The sequence below is a fragment of the Lynx rufus genome, unplaced genomic scaffold, assembly GCF_022079265.1.
Source record: "Lynx rufus isolate CCGP_SWC_20201006 ecotype Redwood Valley unplaced genomic scaffold, mLynRuf1.p SCAF_3, whole genome shotgun sequence".
Taxonomy (NCBI): domain Eukaryota; kingdom Metazoa; phylum Chordata; class Mammalia; order Carnivora; family Felidae; genus Lynx; species Lynx rufus.
The window spans coordinates 117,251,212-117,268,615 of record NW_025814845.1 but is presented as its reverse complement, the minus strand read 5'-3'; the positions used below and the strand labels follow the sequence as shown (position 1 = coordinate 117,268,615).

At 40.8% G+C, this 17,404-nt stretch overlaps 1 long non-coding RNA gene across 2 annotated transcripts; it reads right to left on the bottom strand.

Moving 5' to 3' along the window:
* Positions 1–2,831: 2,831 nt before the first annotated feature.
* Positions 2,832–15,926, bottom strand: LOC124520926 (uncharacterized). 2 transcript variants are annotated; one of them, XR_006964424.1, is made up of 4 exons: positions 15,701–15,926; positions 8,423–9,511; positions 4,225–4,310; positions 2,832–2,960 (listed from the first exon to the last, which is right to left on the bottom strand). It is a non-coding gene; the product is annotated as an uncharacterized LOC124520926 (long non-coding RNA). The 2 variants fall into 2 exon arrangements; XR_006964423.1 differs by lacking the exons at positions 2,832–2,960; positions 4,225–4,310 and having other exon boundaries at positions 8,004–9,511.
* Between the last annotated feature and the right edge of the window lie 1,478 nt (positions 15,927–17,404).

Here is a 17,404-nt window from a genome sequence, read left to right as displayed (position 1 = left end):
AAAAAATTTCTAGACCAAGAGGATTTCACAGAAATTTCCACAAAACATTTAAAGAAAAATTAACACCAATTCTATGCAATGTCCTCCCCACCAGAACAGAACATCAGGACAGAACATCTGCCAGTTCATTTTCTTTAGCCAGTATTATTGGGATACCAAAACCAGACAAAGAGAATACGAGAAAAGAAAACTACGGTCCAATATCCATGATAAGTATAAATGCAAAAGTCCTTGACAAAATATTACATAGATAACTCTCAAAACTCAACAATAAAAAACAAACATTCCGATAAAATGTGGACAAGGACATGAAGAGACATTTTGCTGAAGAAGGCATACAGATGGCAGATAAGTACATAAAAAGACGTTCAGCATCATTAACTATTAAGGAAATACAAATTAGAACCACAGTGGGATACTCCTACATACCTATAAGAATGACTAAAATTTACAAACAAAACAGAACAAAACAAAAAAACAATAGTGACACAACAAACGATGGTGAGGATATAGAGAAACTGAATCATTCGCACGGTGTTGGTGGGAATGTGAAATGACACATGTGCTCTGAAAAAACAGTTGGACGGTTTCTTAAAAACTTAAACACGTAACTATCATACAAACCGGCAATTACATTCCTGAGCATTTATCCCAAAGAAATAAAGACTTAAGTTCACCCAAAAACTTATACACGAATGTTCACAGAAGCTGTTTTCATGATAGCCCAAAACTGGGAACAACCCAGTTGCCCTTTAATGCATGAATGGCTAAGCCAACCACGGACTATGCACAGCATGGAATACCACTCAGCAACAAAAACGAATGAGCTATTGAGACACACAGCAACCTGGATGAATCTCCAGAGAATTATACCGAGTGAGAAAAAGCCAATCCTGGCAGGTTATATATGGAATGATTCCATTTTCATAACGTTCTTGAAATGACAAAATTATAAACACGGATAGCAGGTTAGTAGTTTCCAGGGTTTAATGAGATGAGAGCAGGAGAAGTGGGTGCAGCTATAAAAAGGCAGCACAAGTGATCCTAATGGTGATGGAAATGTTCTCTATCTTGACTGTACCAATGCCAATTTCCTGATTATACATTGTACTATAGTTTTGCAAGATGTTATCATTCAGGGAAAGTGGGCAAAGGATTCGCAGGATCTATCTGTATAATCACAAGTGAGTCTACAATTACCTCAAAATTAAAAAGTTTAAATAAATTGGCAAGCTTCTGTCTTTATATTTTTTTAATGTTTATTTTTGAGAGAGAGAGAGCAGGGAAGGGGCAGAGAGAGAGAGAAAGACACAGAATCCGAAGCAGACTCCAGGCTCTGAGCCTGGAGCACAGAGCCCAACACGGGGCTCGAACCCAAGAACCGTGAGATCATGACCTAAGCCAAAGTTGGAGGCTCAACCGACTGAGCCACCCAGGCACCCCAAGCCTTCTGTCTTTAAAAAGTACCCATTTTTAAATGGTTTTAAATAAAATCTGGAACTAAAATTCCATATAATATCAACAATGGACTGGGAGAATGTCCCAGTTGTCTATTGTATAACAAACTTTCTTAAAATGAGGCAACCTTAAAAACATTCATTTTATATTACTCAGGATTTTGTGGGACTGGACTTCAGGAAGGGCTCAGCTGGGGGCTTTGTCACATGTACCGTTCGTTGGAGTGGCTAGGGCTAGACCCTCCTCTTCCTTCCCTTGCTCTCTGGTGCCTTGATGCACCTTGCCCTCTGGCTGTACACTACACCTCCTCCCAGGGCCTCTCCACACAGCCAGGTCTTTTCACAGAATAATAGTCTTGGGCAAGTTGCACTTCTTACATGGTGGCTAGCTTCGAAGAGCCAGGAACAGAAGCTGTTGGAACAGGTAAGAGCCACACCTGGACCAGGCACGTCTGTCACTTCTGCCGTATTCTATTGGTCAACGTTATCATAAAGCCTCCCTTCCCAGATTCAAGATGGCGAAGAAACAGACTCCAAATCTTGATGCAATGAGAGATAACATTGTGGCAATCCACGGGAAATACAATCTGCCCCAAGAGGAAGTGCAGAATTTGTGAAGGAAGAAAAAAATTGAGATATGCATTAATAATTCAAGGATAACCCCTAGAGGCATAGAATGAAAACTGCAAAAAATTGAATGAAGAAAACTTGATCCAACAGAAAGCAGAAAACAAAAATTAGAAGCACAGAGAAAGCAGGGTAATAGGATAGCAAAAACAAATCCACATTTATCAGTAATTCACAATAAGTACAAATTGAAGTTGAAAGTCCTCAAATCTAGTGCCATGTTATTTACAAGAGACACAAATTTAATACAGAAAGGTTGATAATCAAGAGTAAAAGCAAGGGGGCGCCTGGGTGGCTCAGTCGGTTGAGCGTGGGACTTCGGCTGGGTCTTCTTGCAGTTAGGAAAGTTCTTGTTACAAGTTCTCACCACTGGTCACGATCTCGAGGTTCGTGAGTTCAAGCCCCGCATCAGGCTCTGTTGTGACAGCTCAGAGCCTGGAACCTGCTTTGGAGTCTGTGTCTCCCTCTCTCTCTGCCCCTCCCCCACTCATGCTCTGTCTCTCTCTCAAAAATAAACAAACATTAAAGAGTAAACGCGATTTATCAGGCAAAAATTACCAAAAGAAAATAATACCTGTTAATATCATAAAAGGTAGACATTACATGAAAACTATTTTAAAAATAAATAAATAAAGCCTTTTGTACTGAGAAAGAGGGCAAAGCTACAAAAGGTATGAGATATATAAGATACACCCTCATTTTGGTTAGGATAGACTAGTGTATGTTGAATAACAAACAACCCTAAAATTTCAGTGCCTCAACACAAGAAAAGTTTATTTTTCTGTCTCATCATGTGTCCCATGTGAGTTTGTGAGGAGCTCCATTCCAGCACCACTCGGGAAGTCCAGGAGGTCCGCCATCTAATGGCTCTGTTTTCTGAAACACATGATATCTTCAATCAGGCAAGGAAGAGCTGGTGGGGAGGGGTCACATACAACCTCTAGAATGCTTCATCCCAGAAGTGACAGACGTCTCTTGACCGATAGCCCAGTGGTGAGAACTTGTAACAAGAACTTTCCTAACTGCAAGAAGACCAAGAAAGTCCGGGCAAATGGTTAGCTAAAAATGTTTACACCACAGCCTCTAATAACATAGCCTACAAGGAAAAAATTACTCCGCTAACATGGTGGAAATTTTCAGCACACGTTTCTCAGGGACCAGGTTAAAAATAACTTTTGTGCTTCAAATTCTTCTCTCAGAGAATAACTCATTTGAGTCTTGAAACCCTACATTTTCATCTTCTATTTTAATCTTCTATTAAAATCCATTTAGTCACATGGGGTAGAAGAAGGGAAGTGGTGGATATAGTTATCAGATCCCTCTCAGTTTGAAAGCAAGATCCAGTGGGAATGAGTCTTAGGACAAGGAAGTATAGCTAGCGGGTGGGGGTTGTGCAACAGCTAGGAACAGGGCATAGAAAGGGGAAGAAGCACATTTTATAATTTTTGCCAAAGTTACTCAGCAGGAGATGGAGGTAGTATTAAAAAGAAAAAGGAGGAGATTGAAGCGCAAGCATGATTAAGTTGCATGATTAAGATGTAGGTTTACTTTATATAACCACCACAAGCAGTTGTAACCTTGGCAACCACAGTTAACAAAGATCCTTACCCTGTGACCACCTTAGTTTATGTTAGGTGGGGGGTTGTGAGGAGTGAATTGCCAAGAAAGGAGTGGTTTTCAACCATGTTTTCTTTTCTTTTTTAATGGTTTTTGTCTGCTTGTTTGTTTGTTTTTTGAAAGAGAGAGAGAGCACAAGCAGGGGAGGGGGAGAGAGGGAGGGGGAGAGAGAATTCCAAGCAGATTCTGATGCAGGATTCCATCCCACGGACAATGAGATCATGATCTGAGCCAAAGTCAAGAGTCCGACGCTCAACCTACTGAGCCACCCAGGCGCCCCTCCAACATGTTTTCTTTTTGCTGGAATGGGAGCACAAAGCTCACATATAATTAAAACCACTAATATTTATTTAATTCTCTCTCTCTCTCTCTCTCTTTCTCTCTCTCTCTCTATATATATATATATATATAGAGAGAGAGAGAGATAGACCCTGAATATATATATATATATATAGAGAGAGAGAGAGAGAGAGAGAGAGATTTATACCAAATACTGCAACAAACAGAAACTAGAATAGTTTACCTTTTATGAGTTGCCCTGCTTCACAGCTTACATAAAACTTTTGCTTTTGTTATCTTCCTCTGCTTTCTGATAATGGTGTTGACAATCTAGGCAAGCAAAAAAGAAAGAAAAGAAAGGCAAGGTTGCCTGGGACTCAACAAACTGATTACAAGCTCCTAATCAACTGATTTGGTGGTAATACACGGCGAAGTCTTTCTCAAACATTCAGGGGGTGAGGAAGATTCCCCACAAAGCCCTCCAATTAAAACCTACTTTTAATAACCAGTCACACTTTATCTGCTCTTTGGTGGCAATTTAGGAAGAGTCCATTTCAAAATGCAGTGGTTGAGGCGCCTGGGTGGCTCGGTCGGTTAAGCATCCGACTTCGGCTCAGGTCATGATCTCCCGGTTCGTGATTTTGAGCCCCGCGTCGGGCTCTGTGCTGACAGTTCAGAGCCTGGACCCTGTTTCAGATTCTGTGTCTTCCTCTCTCTCTCTGACCCTCCCCCATTCATGCTCTGTCTCTCTCTGTCTCAAAAGTAAATAAATGTTTAAAAAAAATTAGAAAAAAAAATGCAGTGGTAAAAGTACTACTATATGTTTTAGTAGAAGGAACTTTTTGTAATTTGTTTCCCTCTTTGGTGTATGTAAGGGTAGTTTAAAATGAAACATTAAGATGTCAGCCAGTCCATGAACCTATCTTGACTTTTGTAATGGAGTGTGTTTTCCAAAGACGGCCACAACAATATATATCCCATCCCACAGTGCTATTTACAATGTGACATTTGACTCTCTGGGACCTCTGAAACTACTTCCACTGATTGGTTGCATTGGAAGTGATGTTATGTGACTTCCAAGACTAGGTTATTAAAGGCAATACAGCTTCTGCTGGGATTTCTCTTTAGGGATATAGGACTTGAAAGCCCTGAGCTGATATATATATGAAAGTGGGCTATCTTGAGGCCATCATGTGGAGAGACTGTATAGTTAGAAGGCAATGCCCAGGGAGCCCCAAATGACTTAATTCCCAGCTGTTCTTATCTTCCCAGCCCAGGCACCGGACATCAAAGTAAGAGTTCAGATGAATCCAGCTCACAGTCTTCAAGCTGCCCAGCAGAGACGAACTGCTTGCCAAACCTTGCAAAACTGCAGATTTGTGAGCAAAATAATGTTATTAATGTAAGCCTCTAGGTTTTGGGATAGTTTGTTATGCAGCCGTTGATAACTAATGGAATCTTGTTCTTATTTAAAGGATTGCTTTTCGGAAGCAGAGAGATAGCAGGTGGAGAAGAGGATATGAGGCGGAATCCAGGATGGGTGTTTGGGATATGAATAAATTATGATAGATTAAAAACTGATGGATATGGTGAATGAGTTAAATTTGGTAAACCTCAAGGCAGACTCTGCTGGAGTACCATGACAGGAGAAAGCAGAGGACAACATCTGCAAGTAGAGATTGCTCATTGGCCAAGTTTGGGCAGGGATACCAGATCTAGGGCTGGAGATGTGTGGGCAAACATGTCAGTGTCTCTAATGACTGTGCCCAGCTTCATTCATGGTCAGTGTTACAATAGGGACTCTGTCCTCTACAGTCCAAGTCCCTGGGCTCAGCTCCTACCATGCTTATTTCAGCCTCCTGCTTCGAGTAGGTGGAAATGCATACCTGTCTTCTAGATTTCTCTACCTCTTGACCTCTTGCTGGGTTCAACTTCTCACTCCATTTGTCACCTGATTTTACCCTGAATCATCTTTACATTCTCCTTGTCTGTCTAGGCTACAATTCTTCTTGTTAGTTAACTGATATGATTGGATTCTATAGATCTCTTAACCTCAGCCAGTCACAGCACTAAAGTCATGATAATAACGTGTGCCAATGTTTTTTAAACCTTTGCCTATTTTAGAGGTTTGAATTGTTTCAAATTATAAATTTTTAAAGAAATGACTGAGGACGAATAACCTTGAATATAAATGCTTATCTCCTTGGGGTGCCTGGGTGGCTCAGTTGGTTAAGGGTCCAACTCTTGATTTCGGTTCAGGTCATGATCTCACAGTTCTTGAGTTTGAGCCCTACAACAGGCTCCATGCACTGACCGTGCAGAGCCTGCTTGGGATTCTCTCCCTCTGCCCCTTTCCAACTTGCGTGTGTGCTCTGTCTTTTTCTCTCTCAAAATAAAATTAAAAAAACTTTAAAAAGTGGGGGGGGGGGAGATACATATATAAATAAATAAATGCTTGTCTTCTTTCCTAAAATTTTCTTTAGTTAAATTTGTTAGAATTTGGAATGAGTGGATCAAAATGTGAATACTGTGACATGTATACATTTATATCTAAACCCTCAGAACGATGCTAGCAGTATTTACTCCCACCCCCACCATAACCCCCAGTAGACCCCCAGTCTACTTGCTGCTATCAGACTTACCCTGGAAAGTCAAATCTCTCTCACAGAGACCTCTTAGGACAAATAAAAACTCAGTCAGCCTAGATCTCCTGAGGCAAAAATATGATATCAAGAACTTTTTAAAGAAATAATCCAGAAATTGAAATGTATGAAAGGTATGAAGGATAAGACAAGAAAGTCAAGGAAGAAAACAGTGCTAAAGACTAACATGAAGAGGCGTTTCAGTTGGTTAAGCTTCTGACTCTTGATTTCGGCTCAGGTCATGATCTCAAAGTTCCTAAGATCAAGCCCTGCCTCTGTTCTCTCCTGCCCCTCCCCCTCTGTACATCTCTCTTGCGCATGCACGCTCTCTCTCTCTCTCTCTTTCAAAATAAATAAATAAACTTAAAAAAAGAAAGACTGACATGAAAATATGCTTAGTTTCATAAACAATGATGGAAATGTAAAGCAAAACAGTGGGATATAATTTTTCATCCATCATCTTGGCAGAATCTTAAGATTGAAATGTCCAGTATTAATGAGGATGTAGTGAAACACCTCGACAGAAATCTTTCATTGAGTTAAAATTATTATTTCAATAAATTTATTACTTATTAGTAATACCCATGTTTTAATTTTTATTTGTTAAAAATAAAATTATTAGGGGCACCTGGGAGGCTCAGTCGTTTGAGCCATGGATTCCTGATTTCAGCTCAGGTCATGATCCCAGGGTCCTGGGATAGAGCCCAGCGTCGGGCTCCATGTTGAACATGGAGCCTACTTAAGATTATCTCTCTCTCCCTCTGCCCCTCTCCCCTGCTCTCTGTCTCTCTCTTTCTAGAAAGAAAGAAAGAAAGAAAGAAAGAAAGAAAGAAAGAAGCAAATAAAATTAGTTAAAATTTCAGATTATCCAGAGGGCAATCTGAAAACATAAAAAATTTGAATATATACCCTTGACCTAGCAACTCTACTTCTAGATTTTATTCTAAGAAGATAACCAGACAAGTGTGAAAAAATGTGCTTAGCAACAACGATGTTCATTACAGCATTATTTGTCATTGTAAAAACCGAATACAATCTAGAGTCCAACAATAGTCAAATTTCATTATGCTATATACATTCAAAGTTTTACCAAGGTACTAAGGACTCCCTTTTAAAAATGCCGTAGTTCCGTATGATTTGAAAATATGCCCAAAACATCATATATTGAATTAAAAAAAAGATGTTACAGAAAAAAATTTTTATCGCTTTCTCTCTTCCTTTCTTGTTTCTTTCTGTGTTGCATACTCTGCAAGTATATACATCAAATCTACTAGTAGTTATCTCTGGAAGAAGACACTGTGTTAGAGCTTTCTATACACTTATAAGTTGCTGTTTTCTTTTCTACAATGAACTTTCAGAGTTTTTATAATCAGCAAATATATCAAAGACATTTCCATTTATTAAACAAAGCATTCCTTACTGATTAATTCATTAAACAAATGGCCATTGAAGGCCACCAGGCTCTCTCCTGGACAATGAAGGGCAAGGTAAGTAAGAAGTTCTCAGAATCTATGAGGAAAAACAAAAAATTGTAATGTTATATGACCTTGCTAGATTTATATATATGCTAATTAATAATGCTTTGTAAGTGAAATGTAAAATCCATTTGGAACCCTTTGGAATTCTAAGGCACCTCACCAGCTGAAGTGTTGATGGACATAATCTGCTATCCGTGCACAGGTTTGGGTAAGAGGCTGGGAGTGGAGAAAAGAGGAGAAAGGATGAGTCATTGAGTCATCCTTTCTGGTGTTCAAGAACCCTGACACCCAGGTCTCTGGCCTTAAGCCAGGACAAGTGCACCTTTAGAGACTGTGCTGGTTTCCCAGGCTGAGGTGGAGGCACCCAGAGGCAGATGTGATGACTTCCTTTGAAGTAGAACACACTCTCTTCTTCCTGGAAGATTTGTGATTTTCTGGACACAGGTCAATGTCACATGGAGGTATAAACATTTTCTGCAAGTTTTTTTTCCTTTTCACAAATTCCATGCAACTGACACACGGATTGTCTCATACACACATCAAAGCACAGAATCATAAACTGCTGACCAGCAGAAGGAAATTGAAGTTTTCCAGAACTTGCCTGCAGAGAATCTTCATTATGATGGAACCAGACCAAGACTGGCTATACTTCAGGCATCAGAGAATGCCAGCTTCCCCAAATGGTGACACAGGACAAGTCAGCTGGACAGAGAAGAGCATCTCTCTGCAAGGTTCAGGCAGGCCTGGCTTCCAGACTTCAAAGGCACAAACATTCATTTTTAATTCAAATGACATCTCTTGGTCTGCGTCTCATCCACTGCACCCTGATGCCTTCTCAGCACTTTCCCCCAATTTTAGAAGGCAGTGCTACACATGCAGAGAGAAAGTTTGCTTTGACTTTATTCTTCTGGCACTAAGAGGGCTTACTTTCTTCTAGAAACTAAATTATTGTCATGTTGCTAATAATTATAATTTCTTAGCCCCAGCCAGCTTTGCAGGACTCAACAAAACGTGTGCCACTTATTCTCTCGGACTTCAGCCTAACCTGCTTTATATGCTGAAGAACTCACAAAATCCTGAAGGAAGCCCAAAGAAGTTAAAGTGTCCAGAATAGCGAACAGTATTTCAGAGAAGCCTTTCTTCCTTATGTAAATCTGGTCACGAATTCTTTGCCTTGCTCAGATATACGTCAAAATACTATAGACTCTTGCTGGACTGCGAGGATGGAGACCCCTGGGCCTTCCCCAGATGGATGAGCCAGATGCTGACTCAGCCATGTGCCAGGTCCCAGGACTGACCCGAGAACCTAAGGATGACCAGCCACCAGCAACAGGTTTTACGCTGACTGAAGCTACTCCATCAATCCGTTGCTCCCATTCATGCCTATTTGGTATTCACTGTGCCCATACTGCTGTGTATAAAGAAAAAAAAAATCAACACTTCTTGGAATTTGGCCCATCTGAAGACAGGTAAGAGCTGTATGCAAATACTTTCAGAACAGTTCAAAAGAGAACTCTGGTGAGTTCTACAATGGAATTCATTTTTAGATTTGCTTGAGGAAGAACAAGGCACAGCACCCTGAAGTCTCCTTAATTAATCAAAAATGTCAGTTTTGTCTGTTTGCTTGCTGGTTGGTTTATGTGCATTCTCCCCTCCATCCACGCACAAGGGCAAGTGCTTTATTCAGCGATATATCCTTATGTATAACACAGAAATTTGCTAATTGAAAGGAAAAGAGGGAGAGATTAAGGAGAGAGAAGGAGAGAATGGTGGTAGGAAGGCAGCATACGTGGCACTTAAAAGCTTTATATCTACAGACTTCCAGGATTAAACCCCAACTCTGTGAAATACAGCTACGTGACCTCAGGCAACTTACTTAGCTTCTCTGTGCTTTGTTTCTTTATCCTGAAAATAGGGGGTACAATAATACCTGCCTCACTGAACTGAACAAAGAACCTTGAGTTAATATTTGTGGCTTTAGGAAATGTCTGGACAGAATGAGCACTGAATAAACATGTATTACATTTTTAAAATCATAAAGAAGAGAAATTTTCATTGGGGAAAATTTTATTATCTTTTATTTATTTTTTGTTTATTGATTTATTTTGAGAGAGAGAGAGAGAGAGAGAGAGAGAGAGAGAGAGAGAATGCATGAGTAAGTGGGATAGGGGCAGAGAGAGAGGGAGAAAGAGAGAGAATCCCAAGAAGGCTCCCAGCTGTCAGTGTAGAACCCGATGTGGGGCTCGAACTCACAAACAGTGAGATCATGACCTGAGCTGAAACCAAGAGTTGGATGCTTAACCAATTGAACCACCCAGGCACCATGGGAAATTATTTTAAAAATGACTTTGAGAGCTGTTTGGGAGTTACAATGTGTAGATTCTGCAATCGTTTTGATGCTTTATATTCAAAGAGTCGAGAGCCAAGGCAGAGAGGCTGAAACAACCAAAGCAAGGAATGGGAGTCCTAGACCTCCAGCCAGTTGGTACCTGCCATGAGGGAACAGGTTAATGGGCACAGGCCCCATCCAGGAAATCTCCTGTGTGTGTGCGTGTGTGCGTGTGTGTGTGTGTGTGTGTGTGTGTATACTTACTCTGCCATGGATTTCCAGGATGTGTGTAGTTTTCCTTCATTTAACCAGGAATTCCCAGGGAATGGCAACTGCTTTATTCATGCTATATTTCCCCTCACTTGGCTGTACGACCTTGGACCAGTTGCTTGGCTACTCTGTTGTTCAGTTCCCTGATGAGTTTAAAAGTGACAATGACAAAGCTGGCTAACAGTCCTATTAGAAGTGTTAAATGGGATGATGTTTGAAATGTGCTTGGGGCAGGGCACCTGGGTGGCTCAGTTAATCATCCCACCAGTTAAGCATCTGACTCTTGATTCTGGCTCGGGTCGTAATCTCAAGTTCGTGAGATCGAGTCCCATGTCAGGTTCTGTGCTGACAGCCTGGAACCTGCTTGGGGTTCTCTCTCTGCCCCTCCCCTCCCTTCCTCTCTCTTTCTGTCTCTCTCTCTCTCAAAAATAAATAAATGAACAGTTTTAAAAATGTGCTCTGTGCTGAGCACATTGTAAACATTCAGTGATCATTGAGTAATATTATTATAACAGTCAAATGTATGTTTGTGAAATCAAACAAGTTAATGATATAAAAAATTGATAGCTGAACTGGAATTAGAAATCATCCATGTGTCCACAGGTAGAAGGATGTGCATTTGGTTAGAAAAAAAAAGCCAAAACATGGGGCGCCTCGGTAGCTCAGTCGGTTGGGCGTTCGACTTCGGCTCAGGTCATGATCTCGTGGTCCGTGAGTTCCAGCCCCGCGTTGGGCTCTGTGCTGACAGCTCAGAGCCTGGAGCCTGTTTCAGATTCTGTGTCTCCCTCTCTCTCTGACCTTCCCCCGTTCATGCTCTGTCTCTCTCTGTCTCAAAAATAAATAAACATTAAAAAAATTTAAAAAAGAAAAAGAAAAAAAAGCCAAAACAGAAGGGGAGCTATAATCACATACCAGAGCAGACTCAAAAATATAATGTTGAAGGGAGATAAGAAACAGAAGACATTTTACGACACAATATCATTTGTTTTTTAAAAATTAAAATATTAAAAGGTAAACACATAACCACATTATACATTTTTTTACAAATTCCCCATGAACATTTTTCTCAAGGACTGCAAAATAGTCTAGAAATTGGGACATAGTTTACTAACCAAATAACCATACTCTAAACCAGGCTATAAATATATAAATACATGTTTGCAAGGTCTATCTATTGGAAAAGAACGCATTAAATGTGCAGAAGTGCTCAATGAAGCAAGGGACGATAATGGCAGTATAAATGGGAGACTGTTGCTAGGAAAAGCCCCCTTCCGGAGACATCATGTCCTAATCCCTGGAACCTGTAAATATTACTTTAGTTGAAAGAAGTGTCTTTGCAGATGTGGTTCAGTTAAGGATCTCGAGATGGGGAGAGTCTCCTGGATGATCCAGGGGTACCCTCACTACAATCACAGGTGTCCTTGTAAGAGGAGGCACAGGGAGATCTGACACACAAAAAAGAGAAGGTGAGATGGAGGTGGAGCAGAGAGATTTGAAGCTGCTGAGCTGGATGCCCGGAGGGATGTGGCCATTGCCAAGGAATGCCAGTAGCCGCCAGAAGCTCCCCAAAGCCTCCAGAGAGAACGTGGCCTGGATAGCGCCTTGATTTCCACCCAGGGATACTGACGTCAGACTTCTGGCCTCTGGAACTGTGACAGAATACATTTCTATTGTTATAAGCCACTAAGTTTGTGCTAATTTGTTACAGCTGCCATAGGAAACTAGCCATGAAGAGGGAAAATAAAGAGACAAAATAGTCTCCTGACATGGAGGGGTGATGACGGATTGCTATGAACCGAGGCAGATAGACCACTAAATTCAGTTCACTCACCGTCTTAAAAGAACAAAACAAAAAATTGGAGACGGCCGCACACAACGCCATTGTTCGTTACATTCCAAAACTTATTTAAACATTCCTCTTAAGAGGCACCTGGGTGGCTCGGTCGGTTAAGTGACCAACGTTGGCTCAGGTCATGATCTTACGGTTTGTGAGTTCGAGCCCCACGTTGGGCTCTGTGCTGACAGCTTGGAGTCTGGAGCCTACTTCAGATTCTGTCTCCAGCTCTCTCTGCCCCTCCCCAGGTTGTGCTCTGTCTCTCTATGTCTCTCAAAATATAAATAAACGCAAAAAAAAAAAAATTCCTCTTAAGATGTCCTTAGGTAGTTCCAGATGTCTCCTTTAAAACGTATTAAACATCGTTAGGTGGAGCAGCTAATGCATCAGATTTTAAGTGAGAAAAGACATAAGCAGACATGTCATAAAAGAGGAAATGCGACAGATTAGCAAGCATGGGAGGACTTTCAGTTTCCAAGAAATGCAGTTTAAAACAATAATGAAATTTTAGGGGCGCCCGAGTGGCTCAGTCTGTTAAGCGTCCGACTTCAGCTCAGGTCATGATCTCAAGGCTTGTGAGTTCAAGCTGCGGGTCAGGCTCTGTACTGACAGCCCAGAGCCTGGAGCCTGCTTTGGATTCTGTGTTTTTCTCTCTCTCTCTTTGCCCCTCCCCCCACCCTCTCAAAAATAAACATTGAAAAAATTTTAAAGCAATAATGAAATTTCATATTTTTGCCCACTAAAATGGCAAATCTTTTTATTCATATATATTTTAAATTTTTCCTCACACTTTATTTTTAGCCTGCTTTTTCCCACTTAGCGATTTGTCTTCCTAAACATGACAGAAAATGAAATGAATAAAATAAATAGTGAAAAAAATGTGATAAAATTGGCAGTGTCCTACATTGCTGATGACTGTGTCATTTGAGGAAGAAATCTGACAATATGAAGAGCTTTAACATTGTTCAAAGACTTTGACCTTCACTTTAGCTTTACTTCTAATGTTTTCTAAGGAAGTGATCCTAGTTGAGGAAGCACAATGTTTTATTATAGAATCTAAAATAATAAAAATTAACACAACATAATAGCTTAGAAGAAGGTCAGCAAACTATGACCTCCTGGCCAGATGTGGCCTATGGCTTGTTTTTGTAAATAAAGTTTTATTGGAACACAGTCACATTTGTTTACATATTGTTTATGGCTGCATTTGCACTGCATGGCAGAGCTGAGTAGTTGCCAAAGAGACATTTGTCCCACAAAGCCAAAAACATTTACTCTCTGGCCCTTTATAGAAAGAGTATGTTGATTCCTGGTTTAGAGTATGGTTATTGGGTTAGTAAACTATGTCCCAATTTCTAGACTGTTTTGCAGTCCTTGAGAAAAATGTTCATGGGGAATTTGTAAAAAAATGGAAAAATGTTTCATGTTATGGGAAAATAAGAGAAAACAGAATAGTAGGAACTATATGGTTACAATTACGGAATAATGATAGTTACAGTCATTTAAAAAAAAGACTGAAAGGAAGTATGACAAAACGTTAACATTATTTATCTTCAAATGATGGGTAATACATATGATTTCGTACTTGCTCTACTGTGTGTTTCTTCATGTGTATTCAATTATTCAATGCATATTAATGAACACATTTCACTTTAAAGTATAAAAATAAATATCAATTTTAAAATTGAAACTAAAAATATTAAGTAAGCCCCCAGTGCACTAGGTTTCACAGACTCTTAGATTAAAGATATGATCATGTACCATAATTTAGTATCTTCTCCCACCACTTCTGGCCACCTAAAGGGAACTCCTATCCACTAGAGTTAGAGATTCTATTTCCATTCAAATTTATACGGCAGGCAGGGTTTTTCTCCATTTTTACCCTCTTCTTGAGGATGGACACATGCCTGCCTCGTTTCTGGACCCTGTCCCATGCCATAAGAAAAAAAGGGGGTAATTCTAAATAAGGCAAAGGAACACCTAGAATTCTGTTAAGGTGTGTTAATCGTACGAGTAGCAAGTCTGGACTTCAAAGTTCCTTGGCTTGTGACTTGACACCACTTACTTCCAAGGGAAAAGCAGATGAATTGAAAGATATGAATGACAACCTAGGCCAGAGAAGGAAGAAGCAGAAGTGAGACTTTGAGGGTAGGCAGACAAGAGAGGAGATGGGGAAACAAAAGTAGATGACTCTTGACTTCCTTCTGAGGTGGACTCTATGTCGACTAAAGCTGCCGCACATGGGAAGCAGAGATCTGTTTTTCATCACCCTCTGGATGTGTGTATGTGAACTTAGCTCAAAAATGAAGTAAACCTTGTAATGGGCTCCCCACCCATCAAAATGTTAAGGGTTTAGCTAAAGGATTATGCTTAATTCAAAACCATCAAGCATTAAGTGCGCAGTGAGTAAGACACAAGCGAGAGCAAAGTTAAACTAAAAAGGGGAGGTCAGCCAAAGTAACTTCACTTCCCATAATCACTTCCTATTATCTGTAAGGCCTGGAAAAATTGCAGTATTAAACTTTCTGAACTTATTGGGGAGTGCAACAGTTCCTCATTCTTTGGGGGATGAAGGATAGGGGTTGCTGATTCTGTTCCAATTAGATACAATTCACTCCAAATCACTAGGCAACCCCATGCTTTGATTACTCCATCTGCTCAGCCTGTGTGTGCAGACTCACAGAGACAGTGTGAACACCAGACAGCTGTGGGAAGGACGGCATGGAAGGGTGAGCAGGAGAAAGTGACAGCCACACATCTATCATTGACCAATTTGCATTTACTAATCACATCTCATTTCTTAGCCCCATGAACAAATTAAATCTCATTCCCTTTCTTGGAACCAATAACCACAGCTAAGAGCATCACTGGCTTTCTCTGCATCTCTATTCCTTCATGAAAAATTTTCCCACGGGCGCCTGGGTGGCTCAGTTGGTTGAGCATCGAACTCTTGGTTTCAGCTCAGATCAAGATCTCAGAGTTTGTGGGTTTGAGCCCCATGTTGGGCTCTGTGCTGGCAGTGTGGAACCTGCTTGGGATTCTCTCTCTCTCTCTCTCTCTCTCTTTGCCTCTCCCTCATGCTTCCTCTCTAAAAAAATAAATAAATAAACTTAAAAACTTAAAAAAAATCCCTAACTGCAAAGTGGGGCCTAGAAAGGAAGCCTTACCTGGAAGGACTCAGTTCATCTCTTCACCAAATGTTTGAGCATCAACTGTTGCAGGATTTTTTACCTCAATACCCAGGGTTCGTTGTCTCTCTGCTTCAAAGAATGAAGAGGTGGACACAGAATTAAATGAGCAGCAGGAAAAAGTTTATTAGAGTGTAAGATCGGAAAGTAAGAATAGTACGAAAGCTCTCTTTGCGGAGAGGGGGCATTCGAAAGTGAATGCTAGTGACTCTAGGTGAGGGACTCTGTTTTACAGGGTTTTGGTCAGTTCCCCTTTCCTTCCCCCTTGTTCCTTTTCCAGTTCTACCCTTATTGGCTAGGTAACTCTAAATGCCTAGTCATTCCTTCTTGATTGGCTCATTTCCATTGTAGGAGGGGTGGCCTATGGCCTTATGTTCCTTCTGGGTCATAATTTATGGTCTACTGCTTTTTTTTAGTCAGGTCTTTTGTCAAATTCCTGAGGGAAACCTGAGGGGGAATAGGTGGTATCTGTTACATTCCCAAGAGGAAGTTTAAGCCTGAGGGAGTTTGCTCAAGTGAGATGTTCTCAGCATTGTTTTAAAATAAGTGTTTTTCCCAGGGACTTCAGGTCTTAATCTTTCCCTCTCTGCCTGTTTTATCCTATCTTTCCCTTGTACACAACTTGGTGCTAAGCACTGTTCTAGGCTTTGGGGATACAGCAGAGAAAATAATAAAGATCCCCACCCTTGTGGAATTTATTTTTTTTAAGTTTATTTATTATTTTGAGAGAGACTGAGGCAATGTGAGTCAGGGAGGGGCAGAGAAAGAGGGAGGGAGAGAATCCCAAGCAGGATCCGCACTGTCAGCGCAGAGCCTGATGCATGGCTTGAACCAACCAGCCGTGAGATCACGACCTGAGCCGAAACCAAGAGTCAGATGCTTAACCGAAGGAGACACCCAGGTGCCCCCGCCCTTATGGAATTTAAATTCAAACATGGGTTGGGGTACGCCTGGGTGGCTCACACCGTTGTGCATCCAACTTTGGCTCAGGTCATGATCTTGCAGTTTGTGAGTTTGAGCCCTGCATCGGGCTCTGTGCTGACAGCTTGGAGCCTGGACCCTGCTTTGGATTCTGATTCTCCCTCTCTCTCGGCCCCTCCCCTGCTCACACTCTGTCTCTCTCTCTCCCTCAAAATAAATAAACATTAAAAAATTTTTTTAATTCAAACAGGGGCAATGAACACTAGAGATCAAAGATAATAAGTAAATTATGTTGGAGGATAATAAGTGATATGGACAATAAGAAAGTAGGAAAGGGAAGGGGGGAATCAGCACTGGGTGTGGAGGGATCCATTCACATCATTAAATAGGATGGTCAGGACAAGCCTTATTAAAGAGGTGAGCAAAGACTTGAAGAAGGTAAGGGAGTTAGGAAAGTAGCAGCCTTCCTGCTATGAGCTAATGTCTTTTCAGATATTCCCTCCAGGACCTTCATGACATAGCAATCAGAGTGTAATCAAGTCTGGCTTCTTTTCCCAAAAACTAATAGAGAAACCATGTCAAGCCCCAAAGGAAAATAATCACTACCATACAGACTTGAGCAGGGACTTCCTTTTCTTTACCACTGGATTTCTAGAGCCTGCCATGTAGAAAACACTCAATCTCCATTTAGTGAATGACTAAATGATTACCTGCTACATGTAAATAACACAAGGTTCAAGACCAATGCCAGAAAGATAATGG